Source organism: Drosophila pseudoobscura, chromosome X (assembly GCF_009870125.1).
Source record: "Drosophila pseudoobscura strain MV-25-SWS-2005 chromosome X, UCI_Dpse_MV25, whole genome shotgun sequence".
Taxonomy (NCBI): domain Eukaryota; kingdom Metazoa; phylum Arthropoda; class Insecta; order Diptera; family Drosophilidae; genus Drosophila; species Drosophila pseudoobscura.
In genome coordinates, this window is record NC_046683.1 from 40,558,261 (window position 1) to 40,573,468 (window position 15,208).

Consider the following 15,208-nt stretch of genomic DNA (forward strand, 5'->3'; position numbering starts at 1 on the left):
CAAACAGAACGCGGAAGGGGGAAGGGGGAAGGGGGAGGGGGCAGAGAGTAGGGGGCAGCAAGATGAAAACCAAGCTTTGGGTTTTGTTCTCCTTTTTTTCGGTTGTGGCTGGGGGGCACAGGCGGGCTGCCCCACTTTTCCCCTCCACCACTTTCCCATTACAGGAAAAGCAACAAAGGAGAAAAGACAGCTATCGAAGGAACACACGCATACACCCACACAGCCATGTGTACATGTGTGTACCCGCACGCAGGAAAAACGAGAAAAACGCTAATGAAAATTAAAATGAAAAATTGCAAACGACGTGTGTGGCAGAGGCAGAGGGGGCAGAGGCACATATACATGCATATATTAGACACAATCATCTCTCTCTCTCCCTCTCCCTCTCGCGCACTTGTGTGTGTGTGCACGCATGTCTCCGGCTCCGTCTCCGTCTCCGTCACCGGCTTTACTCCATTTGCCTCCCGTCGCAGCTCCTTACGCCCCACCGCCGCCGCTGACAGCGAAAAACAGAAAAAGTAAAAACAAATTTTCCATTTTTACTTTGCACAACACACACACACAAACACACACGCACCCCCCTCTATCCCTCTATCTCTCTGTCTCGCTTACTCGCTTACTCGCTCTCTTTCTTTCTCTTTTTTAACGGTTCTTAGGGGTGTGGGGTGGGTGGGTGTGAACGAACGCGAAACGCTTGCCATTAGCATACACTACTCACATTTTATAATACGTTTCTCTCACCCAACCACCCACCCACCCGCTCTCCCACTCCCCTCCAGCGAATGTGTGTGTTCATTTCATTACTCTGTACATAATGGTTGCGCCTGTGTGTGTGTGTGTGAGTGGGTGGACGGGGGTATGCAGCAAGGCTAAACTACCCTTTCGCCTAATTTTTAATCTCAAGCGTTGCCAAGGCAACACCAGCAGCAGAAACATTACTGCTCCTGCTCCTGCTCCTGCTCCTGCTCTCGCTCCTGCTCCTATTCCTGCTCCTACTCCTCGCTCTTCACCGAAGAAGGGTCAGACGACGACGACGAGATGTAGGTGGTAGAAGACTAGGGTTAGGGCTATGTCGGAAAAGTGTCCTCCATCTAAGCTAGTTTTAGCCATGAAAGCGGCTTCCAGCAGCTCCACAGCCAACCAACTTGGCCATTATATGCGAGTACATGTATCCTGCTGTATCCCCGCTTTTTTTTGTTTTTTGGTTTTTTTGTTCTTATATCCCTTTTAGACGTACAATTAAAAATGTAAATCAGCCAACGTCGCGGCTGGCGTCACTGCTCCGCTGCTGGCGCTGCCGCTGCCGCTCCTGCTGCTCCGCGGCGTCGCCCTTTTTTAATTCTCCTTTTTTTCGACATTTTTCGGCTGCTGCTGCTGCTGCTTTGCTTTGAAGGGCTCTGCCCGCGAAGACGGGGAGGTGGGGGGGGGTGTAGTGGGTACTAGTGGGTGGGCGGGGCAGTGGGTGGTTGTTAGTTGGGTGGTGGTGGCAGGCATCTCTCCCTGCACACCCCGTATGTGTATGTGTATGTGTATGTGTATGTAAATATTATATTTATTTTATTTCGCGGATGACAACGACATAGGCCACAGGCTCAAAAGCAAAAGTCGCGAAAGGAACTCTCTTTTTCGATTAGGAATCCTTCAGAACCCCCGCTTCTGAAGCGGCAGGCAGAAGCTCCCCATTCCCCTCGCCCCTCTGGCATCGCCTGTGAGGCGGAGCATCTCCCCTCCTAATCTATTATTAAAAATGTTAACTGAAAGCATTCCTCGTATAAATATAGAGCGCTATAGAGCCTTGTCCCGGCCTTGGGAACCCGGGGAGGAAGATCAAGTGGAGCTTTTATGGTGGGGTGGTAGCAAGCAGGAGGAACAGGAGGATAGACGCACACAAAGCCAGGACCAAAGGACCGAGAACCGAGAACCCAGCACCCAGCACCCAGGACCCAGTGAACATAAATACATATTTATTGTTGGTACAAGCAATTTAGCGAAAAGAAATCCAAATTATATCATAACTTTGTGTAGTGCGCCATCTGGGGTTTAGTTGCCAGCTTCCTCATCCTCATCCTCCGTCCAGAGTCCTGAGTCCTGGGTCCTGGGTCCTGTTGCTGCTGCCTACGCCTACAACAATGCCCCATCCAAGCGGCAGGCAGCAGCTGAAGCTGAAGCTCACAGGCACGAGTCCTGGAAGCATAGACACCAGCAGCCAGGAGCCAGGAGCCCACAGTCAGAGTAATAATTCTATGCCCAACGCCATTGTAGCCACGTTAAAGATGTTGCCACACACATTTTTGTAGCGTTCTGTTCTCCTTCGTTCGCCAACGTTTTGTTTTGGGGCCTGCCCCACCACCGCGCCTCTGCCGCATCCTGCCAGGAGGGGCGACATGGGTGGCAAGGAGTAGCCAGTCAGCAGCAGGAGGAGAGCAGCAGGCGAGCCGAGACGAGGCACTGTAACAATGAAAACAATTACAACAACAATTGCGAATAAACATGCAAAAAGCAAAGTAGAAGATGAAGTAGCTAAAGAGGAGAAGCAGAGGGAGAGAAAGATAGAGAGAGAGAGAGACAGAGCGACAGAGAGAGCAACAGCATCCGAATGAGAATGAAATGTTTTCTAATAAATTTTGCTTTATGTGCGCGGAGCGGCGCGGTGCGGCGGCAAAGGCGGAGGCAAACGACGCGGCGGCGGTGGCGGCCACAAGAAGGAGGCTGGGGGCAAGCACGGTTAGGGTGAGGGGCGGAGGGGAAGTGGGGTTGGAGCAAAAAGGGAATAAATAAAAATAAAGTTTTATATTCATGTACCGCACACACACAGACGACGCACAGACACACAGACAGCAGCGGTGGCGCTTTGCCACCCAATTGCCATTAATATGGCGGCTGCCTAACATTCATCTGTATATGTATGGGTATGGGTGTGTGTGTGTGTGTGTATGAGTTGCGTATCTGTATGTGTGTGTGTCTCTAATGCCAAGTTGCCATTTATTTTAACTTTGCCACCAACTTTAGAGGCAGGCAGCCCACAAAACAGAGTCCCAGTTGGTATTGCCACCGCCCCCATGCCACCCATGACCCCCATACCACCCATACCACCCGTACACCCTTCCCCCTACTCGCCCCACCCCCTTTTGACTCAACTAAGCCGAAAAAACTTTTTTTCCTGCCATTTTGTTGCTTTTCTTTTACTATTTCCAGCCACATTTTTTCAATTTTTTTCTCGTTTCTGTTTCTGTTTTTCTGGCGTTTTCTCTTTTTGTTTTCACGTCTCTTCTTCGTCCTTTTTTGGGGTTTCTGCTTTGTTTTTTTCCTTCTGCCCTTTCCTTTCTTTCTTCTGTTAATTTTTTAACGCATTTTGCGTGGGCCGCGCGTTTACTTAGTTAGTCGCCAGGACTCCAGGACTCCCGGAGAGACACAAATGAGCGCTAGGCAGCAGCAGAGAGCAGAGAGCGGTCTGAGAAAGGGGAAGGGAAGGGGGAGGGAAGGAGAAAGAGAAAGTCGCGCGCGGATTGCGACAGCCTTCGAAATGCCGCGACAAAGGTAAAAGGATTTTTGTGTAAGTTAGACACAAGGGGCAGGGGTAGGGGCAGGGGCAGGGGAAGGGAGTGTGGAGTGTAAGGGATGGAGGGGAGTTGAAAAAATCAAACGAAATAAATTAAATAGCTCTGTCAACATTAGGGTCAGGGTAAACTCCTTCCAGGGATCATGATCGATCCGATCCTGCTCTTGCCAGTGCCTTGCCTTGCCTTGCCTTGCCATCTCTCGCTCTCTCTTTCTCTCTCTGGCATGCTCTCTGGCACGCAGCTGTGCTCTTAGGTCATTCAGTGGGTCATTCGCCATGCAGGACATCATTAACATTTATACGGGCATAAAAGGCGTAGGCCCAAAATTGGATACGGACTGGCATAACCATAACCCATCCTGGGGGACTGCCACTAGTTCTCTGTGGCAGATACAGATGCAAAGACAGACAAAGAACGGCAGAGTGGCTGTGTGGCAGAAACAGTGCTACGAACATCATATATCCCAGAGATGATACCGTGGGCCATAAAGCAAATAGAACTCGTGGCGGCGGCCGTTTTACTATCATTCTCATTCGGGCTTTATGCGGGGCATTAATAATTCCGTATTGGCCGCAATAAAAGCTCCAGAAGAACAGCTAGAGGGGGAAAGGGGAGATTGGGAGGAGGGGGCTGGAAGGATTCTGGACCACAAAGCGGAATAACAAAAATCAAAGCATGCTCAGGTCATTAAAGGGAGAGGTAGATGAGAGAAGGGGAAGGGGAAGGGGATAGTACTACTACACTGCCAATACAATTGAAAGCACTCGCCATCTCTCTTTTTCTCTCTCTATCACTGTCTCTCTTTCTCATTTTCTCTGGCTGGTATACACAAGGGTCTATGTCTGCTACTTCTTCTTCTTCCTAATCAACCCTTTATGAACCCCTAAAAAAAGAAACGAAAAAAAGGTTAAAAGAAAAACTGCAAAGCAGTGGAGGAGAGGCATACAACAATAAAATGTAAAATTAGAAGCGACAGCATCCTGGGGGGCAGTTTTCCAATGAACAGACGGCAGGACCGAAGGACCGACCGAAAGGACTCTACTAACTTCAATTAGAGCAATGGACAGCGGGATTTGTGAACGGATCCTAGGGATCCCTGATGGCCAAAGGATAAATCTCACCAGAGAGTTTAAGAAAGGAGGTAGGAGGTGTGGAGGGGTCGGGAGAGAACTATTCCTAGTTCCTGATCGATCTATGGCTCTGATTATGCCTCTACCTCTGCCACATGCCACACGGCGGACTCCGCACAGCCGAAAAGGTAAGGGCCAAAAGGGGACGGGGTAGGGGAAGGCAGCATCCCCAGCATCCAGCAGCAGCAGCCAGCAGCAGCAGCAGCAGCATAGCATCATTAAGGGTAGTTTCGAGCATCGTAAAAAATATAGAGAAATAAAATTGAAAAAAGCAGCAACAACAGCAATAACAAGGTCGAAAGACGAAGTCGAAGTCGATGTCGAAGTCAGCAGCAGAGCAGAGCAGCAGCGGCAGCGGCAGCAACAGCAGCAGGAGCAGCAGCGGCAGGAGCAGGAGCGACGACGACGCACAACTACACAAATACAACAAATACAGTGTGGCAGTGTGGCAGGAGGCAGAAAGAAAGCTCTCCTCCAGCACGGAAGAAACAAAAAGCGAACGAAATAAATAAAAAGTATCGATATAGAAAATTTTGTTGGGGAAAGAAACTGCGCTGCCGGCGCAGCTGCTATCCTTGAATGAGTTCTGTGTGGGGCGGGAGGGAGCCTGAAGAGATGATGATGTGGCGGCAGGGGGAACTACAATTTTAGAGTCCTCCCCAGCGCTTCCCACCCGCTTACCCGCCGGTAACCAGCGAAGGGGAAACCGAAACGCGAAACGCGAAATGCGAAATGCGAAACGAAGGCCAAATCAATGAGCGGCATTCCAGGACAGCCCCTTTGGGGGTGGCTGGACGGGGGTCTGCCGGTACGGGGGACTCTCTCCTAATTTTAGTGTCGAACAATGAAACTTTAGCCGAATCCTTCCACCCCGCCGTCCCTCATCCCAGCGGCTCCCTCTAGTTTCCATGGATATAACTGGGTCACAGTTCGAACCCTCCTCCCGCCAACCCCCATCTATTCCCACATCCTTGCGCCCTTTTCCCAAAATTAAAAGAAATATGTTCCATTTCATTTGAATGCGGGGGTGGCGGGGGCCTTGGAAATGTTGCCGAAATCCGAGGCAGGCACCCAGCAGCCTGTAGTGCTGCTACTTCTGCTCCTCTCCTCTCCGTCCTCCTCTTTCTATTCTCTGCATCTCTTTCTGTCGAAGTCGAGCGTCTTCAACTGGTTTCGCCCTTGCCCCCCTCGAACCGCCAGCAGCCCCACACTCCATCCCGCAGCAGCCATTAAGTTTTCTCGCTGTAATAAAAAATCTTTCTCTCTTTTTTTTTCCTGCTGCTCATCGGTGTGTCTGTGTGCGTACTTCTCTGCGGTAGTGTGTGTGTGTCTGTGTGTTTGTATGTGTGTAGATACTAAATTTTCTAGTTCTTTCTTTTTTAATTTCCTTCTTTTGCCTCGCGTCGGCATTAGTGTTTATTTATTTTTTTCTCGTTCTCGTTCTTTCTCTTTCTTTTTCTTTCTCTTCCTTTTTGTCTTCTTCTTTTTTTGTTTCTTGCTTGAAAAGAAGATTTATGTAAAACGCGCCAGGGGGGTGCATGGGGGAAATAGTCGCAGATGCTGTTGTTGTTGCTGTTGCTGTTGCTGTAAGTTTCACGCAGCTAAAAAAGCAAACTGCCAAAAACCCAACCACCCATCCCTGCACCTCTCCTCCTGCTGCTCCCCCTGCTGCCACCCCACCTACCTCAACTTCTGCCACAGTCTGTGCCACAGAAGACCGTGTGGCTCTGCCGTTCCTTTGACGCGGCTTTGGCCTCGCGGACTGGCACACGGCCGAGGCTGAACGCTGGGAACGTCTGAGGGTTAAGGCGTGGGCTGGTACACGCGGGGGTTGGGCGGCACACGGGGCCACAGGCAGGACCTGGCTGCCTGCCTGCCTGCCTTCGGTGGTTGGCAAAAGTTTTCGGCAAGTTTAATGTTTAGATTTCTAAGACGCTGCCGCCATTGGATTTTCAACTATAAAATATTCTTTTCATTTTTCAACCAGAACCCACCACCCACCACCCCCCACACCCACACCCACTTCTACCACCACTCGACCCTCTACCCGTCTCTGGCAAAGCCATTAAAAGCAAACGCTGAATTATAGTAGTACTCCGCTTTGTACATAGTACGAACAGAGCAAAGAGAGAGAGAGCAAGAGGTCCCTCAGAGGGGATCTGAGATGGGTATTGGGATAGAGGATAGGATGGATAGGAAGAATAGGGATGGATATAGGAATTGGGATAGGAATTGGCCACTGCTTGTTGCGGTGCTTAGGTCTTGCTTAGCAGCACCGTTGATTTGAAAGGGTATGCCCGAGGACATAAAAGCAGATCTGTTGGCTCCTTTTTTTCCTCCAGACTGTTTTCCCACTCTACAGATGAAGCAGTGGGTATCCCATAGTCGAAATAGGCCAAACTGTGACTTTCTTTGGCTTTGTTTGGGCTCCAGAATGGGACTCCGATTCGGACTCGGACTTGGGGCACAGTGGTAGCAATTCTATTTGGCTGCCCTAGCGTCCTGTCCTTGGGAGTGAAAGTTCATTGAACACCTCGTAGATGCAGAATTGACAAACTGTTGCTGCTGCTGTTGCTGCTGCTGTCGCGCCGTAGAAGGAATGTCTGTGCAAACTGCCAAAATACTCGAGAGCCCACCAAACACACCACAACAGCCCCTGTGCGATTGAAACAATTGGAATTGACTCGCATCCAATATTTGCACATGCCACACTTGACACTTGTGTGTGGCCTTCCACTTCCACCGCCAGCCCCCGCCCCCGCCCCACCCCTGAGGTAGTAGAAGATGGTAGAGCGGGAGAACGGGCTGTCTTGGGGGCTTGGGTCTCTGTACCCAGTTAGGCAAACAGTGGGCGACTCCACACAATTGGGGCTATTGGAGCAGCTGTCTTGACGGATAATTCTGCAAGCGCAACTCCAATGAAAATGATACAATGGCAGCCTTGAAAACGATTAGGGCGGTACTGCCGCGGGTGGCTGGGTGCTTGGGTTGAACAGTTCTGATTGACCTTAGACCCACTGTGCGGGTCCGTCAAAGCCACGTGCCAGGAGGCGGCGATAAACGAAGGCAGCATCGGGAAAATCGAAGCCGTAAGCAGAAAGGAAAGTTTTCCCCTCCCCGAGGGGGTACCCCTCCCCCGTTGCTGCTTTTCTGCTCGAATGAATTTTAGAATTCGCCGCATTTTGTCTCTCAAACTATGTGCAATAATACAAGTATAAAACAGCCACTGGCGGCGCCCCTCCAACCCACCCTTCCCCCCCTCCTTCACCACTAGGAGAACTAAGAAAAAGAAGAAGAAGAAGAAGAAGAAGCAGAAGAGGCGGAAGAGGAGGAGGCATAGAAAAAGAAGAAGGAAGAAGAAATTGCCACAAAACGTGCTTCTAAGTTATTTTTCATTTGCCACGCTTTGCGCAAGCTGACCCTCCGCCACTCCGCCACACTGCCACAAACCTTATCCCAGCCGACCACCCTCCCCCCCTTAACAGAGTAGTTAGGCAAAAGTAGCAGCAGCAGCGGCAGCCCCAACAATAGAAAGAGAGAGCCAGAGAACGAGAGAGAGAGAGAGAGAGGCAGCGAGCGTTAGAGGATGGAAGCCCCATTTTAAGATTTATGTCGGTGATTATTTCTAAGTTTTTGTGCGCTCAACGCTGGCCGCTCCCCCCACCCTCCCCCCTCTCTATAAAGAAAAGGAAAATGCCAAAAAGGAAAACTGTAGGAGGTGGGATGGCAGGTGGCGAGCAGGTAGAGAGCAGAATGGAGCTGCAGGAGCCCTAATGCTAGACCAGGTCCCTGGGCCAGAGATAATTCCAGGCAACGGCAGCCAGCAGAAGGAGATAGTTGAGGAGAGAGGGAGACAAGGACAGAGATTGAGGTAAAGATGGAGATGGAGCAACACAACTTTTAGAAAATGTTAGTTTTGTGCAAAGTCCTGGACGCGCGCGGGTGCCTTGTGTCTTGTGCCTTGCGCCTTGCCTGCTTTTGTGGAAAGTTTTTCAACATTTCAGATGCCCTCCACCGCTCACCCCTTCTGCCTTTCTGGGGATGCTCTGCCGCCCAGCAGGGAGTGGGGTGGAAAGTGGAAAGTGGAAAGAAGGGTCGATTAATAGTTCCACCTTTTCGTTCTGCTGCTGATGCTGACAGGTGAACTCTCTCGCTCTCTCTCTCTCTCTCTCGTTCACTCTCTCTTCGCTGGCGGCATAAAAAATCTAATCTAATCTATCTAATGTGCTCCCCATCCCCCACCCCCATCGTCTTCATGGCCATTTCCCAGGCTCTTTTTTCTAAGCACAATACTATTTTCGTATTTTCGTATTTTCTTGTATTTTCTTGTATTTTACTCCCACTCTCTGCCGCTCCGTTGCTACATTTAAAATGTTTTATTTGGCCATTTGTATGTTTTATGGCATTCCTTGTTACCAACTGCCGCCGCCTCCACCGCTCCACCGCTCCACCGCTCCACCGCTCCACCACTCCTGGGGCATACTCTCGCTCGTCGGGGGGTACATACGCTGAACGCTGCTGCTGGAGCACAGGGGATTCCAGGGGACTGTGTCACAGGTGCATTTTATGATGACTTCAAGAAGAACATTGCTCATTCGGTGTTCCTTCTTTTCTTTGCCCACCCCACACCCGTCTCCTCCTTCTCCTTCTCTGTCCCGTCTCCGACTCCTCCTTTCGGCTTGCCATTTTTTGTGCTTTACTTTATTTAATTTATGGCCCCGCACACGGCTTGGAGCCAGGCAGCGACATAAATAAATAATTGAAGCTTTATAAATCTAAAACATTCGCTAGAAAGTAGTTGATATTTCCACCCCCCAACCCGCCCTTCAGGCCTCTCCAGGAGAGCTCAAAGTTGCAGGGGAAGGGGAAGGAGAAGGCCATTGCGGTGTTGGGGTTGGGTATGACTGGATGCTAAATATACGTATGCTTATCAGTAAAAACTAAGCAGGACTTTGTTCATTGCATGTACGAAACGCGTTCCCTTTCTGCAGCACTCTCCCTTCCCCCATCGCCCACCCCACCATCTCTTGCCCGCATTTTTTTCCAGCATCTTTGCCCGTGCCTCCTCCTGTTATTCCTGCTCCTGCTCCTTCTCGTGCTCCTGCTTCACTGTCAAGTTTACTTTCGTTTTTAGTCTGCCGTATGCTCATTCATTCCACCATCCATGGCTCTAGGGGTAGGGGGTGCAGAGAGGTACACATACAGCGGAATGGATGGGGAAGGGTAGCAGGGGCTCAAACTTAAATGCGACCACTAAAAAAGGAGCGAGCAGACAGACGGCACAGGCACAGGCACAGTCACAGGCAGGCAGGCAGGCAGGCAGAAAGCATGAAAAAAGCACGCACTTCCACACACTCCCACACACACAGACACACACACACGGACACACATACATAGAAAAAGGTACGATATTAAAAGTAATAATAAGTGCCTTTAGAAAGAGACCGAAAGAGAAAGAGAAAGAGACAGAGAGAGAGAGAGGGGACGATGGGTAAAGGTGGGGAAGGGGGGCGGGGGCGACCACCCGCACTTAGGTATTGAAATGAGTATTTTTTTTAAATATAAAAAGGATGCCCTCCTACCCTAGACACACACACACAGACACACACACACGCGGGCCATATATCCTCCTAATATCCACTTACAACAACAACAACAAAAGAAACAGCAACAACTAATACCAGCGACGCCGACAGAGGCAGAAGCAGAGGCAGAGGGCAGAGCGACAGGCGAAAAACCAATGCAAAAGAAATATATCAACCCTCGTGTGCTTTTTATTTTCCAAAACTTACTCTCTCTCTCTCTCTCTCTCTCGCTCTCTCTTTCTCTCTCAGTCACTCTCTTACTCTTACTCCGCCGCTCAGCGCTCTTTCTCTGTCGCTATCTCTGTCGCTCGCCTTTCGTTTTCATTTTTTCAGCATTTACTTTTTTCCGAGACTGCCGTCGCTCCTTCTCCTCCTCCTCCTTCCCCTCCATCCCCATCTCCTTCTTCTACTTCTACTTCTACTGCTGCTCCGCCGACTGCTTCCTTCCTTTCGGTACTTAGTTTTCTGGTTCGGCGTCTGGGATTCTGGGTCTCGGCCGTGGGGTCTCCGTCCCCGTCACCGCACACCCATCTATCCATCTATTCACGGTGCTCCACGCGAGCTCCACGAAAAAACTCTCTCTCTAAACACGGGGCGCCCCGTGACAAAGACTGTGATGATGGCAGTCGACAGAGGCGGAGGCAACGTACACTGTACATATATATATAAATGTACGACCTCGCCACTTATCATATGGAAAATGCACTGAGAGAAATAAGTAACGAGTTCGGACAGTGATTCGAGTGATCGAGCAGATGATAGTTCAGTCTGTTCAAAGCATCGCTGGTTCTGCCTGGTTTTCGTCTAAAAATCACGCAATAAATGCAAGTCCATAAACTTTTCGACCCCTCCATCGGTAACGATCATACCCGACATATGTATGTAATGCGTCTAGCAGCACACGATCGAAACCATATCGAACCACAATGTTGGATCAAACATTTTTGATCCAGAAACTTGAACGAACACGCTGCACTGCTGACAGCTGCGCTCGAGTTCGAGTTCGAGTTCGATCACGACTCGGTCCTTACTCAATGCACATCAGATTTCTCTCAGTGTAAGACAGCATCTAAAAATCACCTTTTCTCCACTACTAATTCCGCTTATCCCGCTGCCGCCGCCAGCACTTGTAAGCCCTTGCCATGCCTCAGCCGCTGTCGCTGTCGCCGTCGCAGTCAGCGTCACTGCCTGCGACACACGCAGCAGCAGAACTAGCAGGAGAGGAGAGAGCACAAGATGAGATTGTTTAACTACGAAACACGTAGTTAAAAAACGAAAAATTGAGGTACCCGCAAAAGGAAGATCCCGGCTCTAGAGGGGTGCAGTGGGGGTGACAACGGGTAGTACGCGCTGCTAACTAGCGACTGCGACTGCAGCAGCAGCAGCAGCAGCGTCGACGTCAAAAATTGAAAAAATACAAACACAACTACAATAACAGCAACGGCAACAGCAACAAGGACGGCAGCGACAGGAAAGCGCGACTCTGTCTACGTCTCAGCATCTACACACAAACACACACACACACATACAGTCAGCGGCAGAGAGACACGCACACACACATGCAGAGGGGGTGGTGGTTTTGCCTTGAAAAAGAAATTTCGCGCAGCAAAAATCTAAAGCGAAATTGCGGGATCTCCCTGCTAACGAGTAGGCGGGGAGGGCACAGGGGGGCAGGGGAACGAAGTGTAAAGTAAAGAAAGAAATGGTGAAATAAAAACCTTGTTTCCGCGCAAGTTACAAGAGTAACACCCCCCACACCCCCCACACACCCAACCCCCCCACAAGCAGGCCCTTTAGCTCCCCTTTCGCCTAAAAAAAAGCTAAGCACACACACACATATACAGAGCCTCACCTTTCTCCAGAGCGTAAAGAAAGTTGTGATATTTGCTAGCAATAAAAGTAGTAATCAGTGGAGAGGCAGGCAGCGACACAGGGAGCGCCGACGTCGCTGTCGACGAGTTAGAAAGAGATGGACATTAGAAGAAGCAGCAGCGGCAGAAGCACTTGGGAGCATGGGGCAATAAATGCGCCGCGTAACGAGAACTTTTCATTTTATATAATTATCAAATTCGGAGCTTAGCTTTTCTTTTCCGAGTGCTTCCTTACTTGGCTGTTTCTTTTCCAGATTTCTTGCTCATGCTCATGTGTTCTATAAAATTCTTCTCTTTTCCATTTTATAAACCCACCTGAAAAAGCGTCAGATGGTACGCATCCTAGGGATTCTGTATAATCTTAAATTCAAGATCAAGCCAAACTCGTATTCGTCTCTCAGTCTTCAAGATTCTTGTTAGCAAATGAGCTGCAAGGTGTTTCGTCCATCATCTATCATCTATTGACTGTCTTCTGCCCAAGCTACACATAAGAAAGATTGTCAAGGAGATCACTCAATGAAAGTAAACAACTGTTTCTAACTCGTGAAAATTCAGACCATTTTCATTAAGAATGGCAGCTGTATTTCATAGGCAATTTCATGGGGTCCACAACGTCTGATCCTAAAACGGAAATCTTTTATCAGAAATCCACGGACATTCGCTCTTAGCTTCCTGTCTCTTTATACGAAGTAGCTCTTAAAGCCCAGGGGTGTACTCGATTCCAACAACGAGGTATCTTAAAGTCGAGGAACTTGTGCCTCGACCGAAAGACGTTTCGACTGGATTTCTGTTGTATGTCTCCTTTCGTTTTGGAGACAGTCCCTGAGACTTGAATGCTGCTCCCCTGCTCTGCTTCTACTTCTGCTTCTCCCCTCTGCTGGGCTGCTCCTCTACTCTGCTGCTGCGCTGCGGCAGTTTTTTGTGTGTTCAAATTACGAGAGCGACATTAATTTTTTAGAATTGCGCGTATGTGTTGTTTCGAGAAACAGCAGCAGCATTCCCTTTCGCTCGTTTGCGGGAGCTTGTCAAAGTTTCCGCTGTCGCCAGTAGCAGCAGCAGCACAAGCAGCGTCAGCAGGACGAAAGGGATTCAAGGCTATGTGGATCCTGAGTGGGTGGGGGCAGGGGTAGAACGGGGGTGGCGGCGGATGACGGTTTGGGGACTCTGCGCGCTGGGCTTTGTGTAATGTGCAGTAAACGCCCGTGTCTGTGGATGTAGTTGTATTATTTTTTACGAGCCCGATATGTTCTGCAAAATGGCAGCCTCTCCCACCCACCTCCCGCGGTACCTTGAATTTTTTTATTTTGCTATGCGTCCAACACCCCCCTCCTCTGCAAAGACCGTTAAAATGTATTATAATGTTGGCAAAAATGAGGAAAAAGTCTACAGACGATGCATGAGACCACAGCTCCAGCCCCATTCCTACCTCCATCCCCTAGTACCCAAAACCCCGCCTCCCCGCCTCTCCGCCTTTCCGCGCTGCACTAAATAAAAATGTATTTACAAAAATTTCGTGCTGTGTCCTGCCACTTATTATTAACTTTTTTTTTTGGTGTGCGGACTTTTCATTCGTTTTTCATTTTCCAGTTTGTTATGCGCTTCAGAGTGCCAGGGGTAGTGCGAGGAGGTGGCAGTGGAGGGGGCCATAGGTTGATTATCGCCTGGCAACAGTTGCGATCGATGCCAGGAACGGCGGTGCCTAATAATAGGAGCGGTTTATCTATCAATTAGGAATCTGGACATATGTATATATGTTCATATATCCTCCTCCCTTAGGCCTTAACCCTTGGCCCTTAACTCTTAACCCTCTTAGGCTCGACCCTCGGACACCTCCCCTATCTTCTTCCTTGCCCCCACTCCCCTGGAATTATTTTATGTGACAATTAAAATGCATTTTCGTGAAAAATGAAAGCCCCATGAATAATGGCAGAGAAATATTTGGCGTCATGAGGATTTTTTCTCCTATATGTATAATGCCCAGACTTTTTTTACCGCAATATTTTCACAAACACACACAGCCACACACAGGGGAGGGGTGTGGCAGGATGGGGGTGTAGTCCGGCAATATTTATATTTGCCTATGTAATGATTTTTTATTAAGCAAAAAAAATAGAAAAACATCGGCGGAAACAATCGAATGTGAAATAAAAATCGAGCTACCTCTCGCTCTTGCTCTCTCTTTCCCTCCGACTCCCTCTCACACTCTCTCTTTCGGGCCACCATCGAAATTTATCGATGAAGCGCACGGTGCACGGGAAAAAAAACTCCGTCAAATGAAATGTTAATTTTATTTTGATGTAATATTTAACAGCGACGCGTCGCGGCGTCTCGACGCCCCCACTCTACAGGGGACAGGGCGGGGCACAGGGAAAGGGGTGCCACCGAGGGGCACACACAGAGGGGACACTGATACGGACACATATGGCGGCGGATCTATCTGCTGGCAGCTGACATTTGCTAACAAAACAATGCAAAATCACTGCTCCAATCCCCCTGCCTCCCACCTCGACGGGGGACAACTGCCAACCCCCAATCAGGACCTTGTCCGCCATATCATCCTGTCAAATCATCATTACAGCATCAGCCCAAAAGCCGGGCAGGGCCCAAAAACCAGGCTGTAGAGAAACGTGACGTGGCAGTAGCTCCATTCAGCAGGGTGTTCCGCGCGTTCGTCCCATCTGCCCGTCCAAGAATCACACGACACTTCACTTCGGAGTGGCCTCCAAGATCATAAATTCCTCTACAAAATAAATAAAAAATACAAGCCGAGAAAGACCAAAACTCAACCGTAATCAGTCCTGGTTGTAGTTTAAAAATACCACAATACAAATTATATATAAAGCATATAAGGATAAGGAATGAAGCAATCTTAATGAAACTCAAAAATAATGCTTATTTAATGATCTTTTTTTTACCCCAAAAAAACATCAAAATTAAAAAATATAAACATTTGAGAGTGAAAAAATATATATATATCTATTCTTACTATTTGGGGTATTATCCATCAGCTTCAATACAAAATAAAATACAAATTTATGCACACCAATTTGGGACGTTTATGT

The 15,208-nt window shown here is 49.1% G+C and overlaps 1 protein-coding gene across 1 annotated transcript in view; it reads right to left on the minus strand.

The window, feature by feature from the left end:
- Positions 1-1,947: 1,947 nt before the first annotated feature.
- The window catches only part of LOC26533105 (uncharacterized), a 34,760-nt gene continuing 21,499 nt past the window's right edge, over positions 1,948-15,208 (minus strand). Inside the window, exon 2 of the transcript XR_001452598.2 lies at positions 1,948-2,448. The gene's annotated coding sequence lies outside the window, so the exon portion shown is untranslated. The remainder of the gene's footprint in view (positions 2,449-15,208) is intronic.